Source organism: Sminthopsis crassicaudata, chromosome 4, assembly GCF_048593235.1.
Source record: "Sminthopsis crassicaudata isolate SCR6 chromosome 4, ASM4859323v1, whole genome shotgun sequence".
NCBI classification, from domain to species: domain Eukaryota; kingdom Metazoa; phylum Chordata; class Mammalia; order Dasyuromorphia; family Dasyuridae; genus Sminthopsis; species Sminthopsis crassicaudata.
This window is the reverse complement of record NC_133620.1, coordinates 50,486,331-50,492,506: the sequence shown is the minus strand read 5'-3', so window position 1 is coordinate 50,492,506 and position 6,176 is coordinate 50,486,331.

Genomic DNA, 6,176 nt, shown 5'->3' with positions numbered 1-6,176 from the left:
TCTAGTATCCTATGTGAACCCCAATTTCTTATGTGAACAGACAGATATCAACCCACCATCCTGATTTCTGGTAAGCATGTAATTAAGGCTTTTTTTTTTTGCTTAATCAGTCATTCATTCTTCATACCCTGTGACCCACCAGAAGAACCCCATAAAGGATTTATTTGAGCCAAAAGTAAGAACCAGGAAAGGTACCTTCCTTTGGGGACTGCAGTGAGAGACAAGAGATTCCAGGACATTTGTTCAAAAGGAAATGAAGAATTCACTCCTGCAGATTATCTGATAACTTCACATCCCAACTCAATCCAATCCAATCCAATCCAATCCAATCCAATCCAATCCAATCAAAGAATAGCAACTATGTTCTAACTCACTACCCTAGAGCCAGGCTGCCTTAGGGCTTGAGAGCATCTCAAGAGGTTTGAAGATATATTTCTTTTTTCTATTCTTATTGTTTTGAGCTCTCACTTGCGTTTCCCTTATTATTAGAGGGCCAGTGCCATTTCTCCCATTTCCCCTAGCTTCATTTAGCCAATGATTTTTTTTTTTTTACAAAGGGATACCTTCTTCCCTGATATATTGAGTTCAAATATACAAATATTTCCTCCCAGTTCAAAGGCATAATGTTCTCTATATCATCTTAAACTTTTTCCACTCACAACCTCTTTTTTACCTGAGAAATTTTCATATGATCCCAGATATATACTTAAAATAGGTATACAAATCAATTATTGATAATAAACCATAATTTTTCAACCCTCATATTCACTTACAAGATCCCATGTAGGGTCATGAACCATAGTTTAAGAAGCTAGGTTCCATATCACCTTAGCTTCTGGGAAGAATAGGTTCAAAGCTTAACTCGGTTTACACATTCATTACACTGTATTCACCAAATTCATCACAAAAAGTAGCATTTCTTTCAGCTGTGCTTCTGTCTTAGGTACTGTTAGACTGGAGTCCTGAAGCTTGCTTTTTGTTTTCTGGAACATCAATAATGTACTAACTAAAAAGTTGGAACTCTGAAATAGGAATCTAAAATATGCTCTAGACCTTTCAGATTCACAGTCATTAATTAGCTCTAGTTCTATTCTCTTCACCAGTTGCCAAGAATAAAGGAATCACCTAATGAAACCAAGAGTAAAGAGGCAAAGAAAGAACTTTTTGAATGACTCCATGACTGATCAACAAACCACCGCTCCATCATAGGATCTTGACTATAAAGGGGATGAGAGATATAAGGAATTATCTTATTTTTAAATGATTATTCTTACTAATTAGAATGGCACTAAGCCAGCATCTATCAAAGGTGAAATCAGTGGTACCTGGCACATAGTAAAAACTTAATGCTTGCTGCCTTATCTTTTGATTGATTGACTCTTAATCTCTAGAAAACTTTTACTTTAGCTCTCTGGACCCACTTCCTCACTTCTTAAATGGAAATGTTTCAAGATGAGATCTCTAAGGTCCTTTCCAGAACTAACATTCTATCAAAGATTTACCATGACAAGAATGATCCAAGGAAACCGTCTGGGCGGCACATACTTGGCAGGAGCATCAATCTGTTCTAACTACTTGGCAGTGACTCACTGACATTTGACAGACTTCCAGGAAGGACGATAGAAAGGAAAAAGAATGTGTGATTTCTGAGTAAGGGAGTATTCTGAGAGGGAGGAGATGCATGAAGATAATGGGGAAAATCAGTTTTCTGGAATGGTGGTCATGGAGATGTCCTTATAGGGGAGTAACAGTCTATGTTCAGGACCAGATAATAACAAACATCTTAGTGCTGTATTAAACTTAAAATGACACTAAGATTTTTGGGACACCTTGCTTTAGAAAACAATTTGTTTAATCCTTTCCCAGCAATTGGCATCTGATTTGTTTCCAGTTCTTTGGTTTGACAAAAAAAAAATACTGCTATATTATTGTGGGATTTGCTATATTATGCTATAATATGGTGTTTTTCTTTTTCTTGTTGATCTGTATGCTTAGTAAAGGTGATCCCTTAGTCAAAAAGTATGGATATTTTAATTATTTTCTTTGTATAATTTCAAATTGCTTCTCAGAATCTTTCAACTAATTTTACAGGCCCAGCAACAGACTTACTAGTGTTCCTCTCCTTCTTTGACAAATAATTTAGACAATTCCCATCTTTTATTATCTTGGTCAATTTATTACATGTCAGGTTAAAACTTAGGGTTTTGTTTTTAAGTTTTTAATTCCCTAATTTAGAGCAGTCTTTTCTGTGGCAGCTTTTAGTTTGTATTTTGAGGAAAATTATTTCTTTATGTCCTTATCCATCAGGGAACAGGTTTTACTCTCACCTATTTGTGTTGCTTGCCTATCTTATATTTTGGGTTTTTGAAAATGGTTATTATTGTCAATGATAATTATTATATATAAATAAATATAAATTATTGATAATAATTGCTAAAACTATTAAAGATACTTAATGCAAACATTCTTCCCAACTTTCCCTTCTTCTTTTAGTCATGATAATATTTCTCCCCTTGCTACATTTATGAAAGTTAAAAAGTCTGATTCTCTTCTGATTATTTTATGGCATGACTTTTAATTTCTGTCACATCCATTTTGAGCTTGTATATGAGGTAAGATGTTGTTATAAACAAAATTTCTGCGAACAACTTTAAATTTCCCCAAGCATTTTCTTATCAGATAAAAATGGTTCCTGGTTTTGCTGGATCATTAAAAGGATGATCCCCTGTAACTTTCCTTTTGGAATCCTTGTAGAGTCTTGAAGCTGTCTTTCTATGGGTTCCTGGTTTGCCCATGGTTCCTTATGTGGGTGATATGCCAATGGTTCTGGGGAAATTGCTAAGAGTACAATGCCAACAAAAAGCACATCACCCTCTGAAGTTCACAAAATCTTCCTCCAGTCAAGGGAAGGAAGAGACAACAACAGAGGCTAAACCTCCTTCCTTTTCTTCCTCCGGCACCTTCTTCTCAGAGGTTTGATTGGAAAGTTTCCACCACAATATCACCAGACACTTTAATCCACAGGTTTTAAGCAGACTTGATATTTTCCATAACATTCACAGGCTTCATCAAGTTTCTTTAAGCAATGTGAATATATTTCCTGTGCTAGATCACTCCAGTTTTTATAAAATAGGTTCTCAGAAGTTTTGACCAACCTAGTAAATCCAACTAGATTTTTTTTCTTTGATAGCTTCTTTACAGCTTGCCTAAGTTTCATAGATTCCAAGATGAAAGGTCTATCAGGTACTCCAAAGGTAGTATCTAGTGTTGTTTGATTCAGCCATTTTTCAATCACACCTCTCTTTGTGATTCCTTTTGGGATTTTCTTGGCAAATATACTGTAGTGTACCATTTTCTTCTCCAGTTCATTTTACAGATAAGAAGACTAAGCCAAACAGGGCTAAGTGACTTGCCCAGGTTCACTTACCTAGTAAGGATCTGAGATGATATTCAGGTCTTCCTGACTCCAGGTCCAGTTAACTATCCACTAAATTATCTAGTTCATCTTCTGTATTTTACAAATCAAAAAACTCTAACCCAGTGAGATTAAATCTCTTATCCCAAATAACATAGGAAGCAAGTGTTTGAGAAGGTTGAATCTTGAACTGAGGTTTTCTGCCTTCAGAATAGTACAATTACTGGGGCAGCTAGGTGGCGCCAGTGGATAGAGCACCAGCCTTGAATTCAGGAGGACCCGAGTTCAAATTTGGTCTCAGACACTTAACACTTCCTAGCTGTGTGACCCTGGGCAAGTCACTTAACCCCAGCCTCAGGAGGGGAAAAAAACAAAGAAAGAAAAGAAAAAAAAAACTGAAAAAAATAAAGAATAGTACAATCACTAGTTAGTATTATTTTTATTTGAATGTTTTATATTTTTGTAGATTAATATCTATTTCTTGTAAATTCTCAATTTGTAGGATTACAATGTATAGCATTTATAATTTATTCCTTCTTTGTTGTGATTTTACCTCGTTCATTTTTATTTTTGCCAATGTAATTTTCTTGACTCTTCTTATTAATAAGAATAGCTAAAGATTTATTGATTTTCTGAGTTTTTAAAATTCTGTTAGTCCTCTATTTACATTTTTTCTCTCTGTGGGTGTGATATATCTATTCCTCTAATTTTTAAGATTTTCTCCTTTGTACTTTTTAAAGCTTATTTACTTGTTGATTTTCTAATTTTTGAAATTCTATATCCAAATTCCATATAGAGCTTTTTGATGCTTTTTCTGTTTTGTTAATTTAGGTTCTCAAGAATATAATGTCTTCCCTAAGATCCATTTTATTGGTTTCCTAGACATTTTAATATATTGTCCCATCATTTTTTTTTCTTTTTACCTCTTCTCTTTCCTTTACCCCTTTACTTTGAGTCTTAAAGTTTGCTTTCTCAATCAATGTTTAATTATTTCAAAAATAACAAGCCTTCTTCCTAGACCTGTATTTATAATCTGACTTTTGTATATCTGATATTGTCATATTAAGTCCATAAACATGTATCCTAGGGAGTTCTCCTCTCATAACTTCTAGTGACATTGCCTTGAGCTAGTCACTTAATGTCTTTGAAAAAAAAATGGAGAGAGTAACATTTATACTACATCAAAAATTAAAGATCATATAAGGCAGCTAGGAGTCACAATGGATAGAATATCAGATCTGAAATCAGGAAGACCTGAATTGAAATTCAGCTTTAGATATTAGCTGTGGGACCCCAGCAAATCACTTTTCCTCTTGTGTAAGATGAGCTGAAGAAGGAAATGGTAAACTATTCCAGTATCTTTGTCAAGAAAACTCCAAATGGGATCACAAAGAGTTGGACAAGACTGAAAAGTCTGAACAACAATAAAATCAAGTGAGATAATATCTCAAAAGCACTTTGAATCCAGAAAGAACCACTTGAATGTGATCCTGCTCTTCTACTTATCCCCTTCTTTTTTTCCTGGATGACCACTTGCTAATCTTGTAGATGGGATCTCTTCTGAGATTCTGTGTCTTTTCCTTTAGTTGTCTCCTATTTTCTCACTTCTTTTTCATTTCTTTCTTTTCATCTTTATTTCTTCCATCCCCCATAGTACTCTCTTATTCTTAGGTTACTATAGACATTGGCGTATGAAACTTAGAACTAAAAAGGTGATTACTCTCTAGGCTACCTCAGATTCCAGAAGTAGTAAATCCAGGCCTTCAAGATCATGGATTCTAAAGGAGCCTTTATAGAAAGGAAGCGTGAGAGGTGGGAAAGAACATGATATTGGGAAGCCAAAGACTTGAATTCTAGCCTTGGTTCTGCCATTGACTTACTGTGTGACTTTGATTATGTCACTTAATTTGGAGGGTCCATTTCCTCATCTCTAAAATGAGGAGGATGAACTGGACCAGTGATGTTAAAATCAAATATAAATAAAAGCTATTAATTCATACATAGGGATTTCTGAAGGGTAGATATTAACTTATCTTTAAAATGTAATGTTATCTGCTTTATCATATATATATATATATGTTATCTATTTTATTTATTCTGTTAAATATTTTATGATTACATTTTAATCTAGTTCAGATAGCATTCAGGCAGCTGTTGACAACTACAGGTCTTTTGTCTGATACTTTGAATTAAATAATCTCTGAAGAATTTTTTTTTTTAGCTTTCACAATCTTTCTACATTTGCAGCTTTCTACTATGTGTAATGGGACAATGTTCATTTGGGAAGGGACGGCAAAGATGCTACTAGGAAATGCTTGAACACTTGTGAGTTAGTTAAGTTGGTTTCTTACCCACGATAGCCCAGTGTTTATCAAGAGAAAGCAGCCACAGCTGGACCAGCTCAGCATCAGTGGTTCATTACAGTAAAGCTTGTTGACTTTAGCAATGGGACTGATAAATTACGTTTCCCACACCCTGCAAATATTTGTCAAATCTGTTCTTAAAGAGAGTATTGGGATGTGAGCCCAACACTAATGTCAACACTTTAAAAAAGTTTTTTTTTTCCTTTCTCTTTTCCCTTCATACATAGATAATTCTAGAAGGTACCAAATATACACTTTGGAACACTCTGGAAGCACAATTAGGAATATAAAGGGTAGCATAGAACCCCTACCCTCAAGGACCTCACAACCTTCTCAAACCCTAATCCTTTCTCTTAGTGGATCATCTGGCTTCTTAGTTTATTGAGAAAATAGAGATC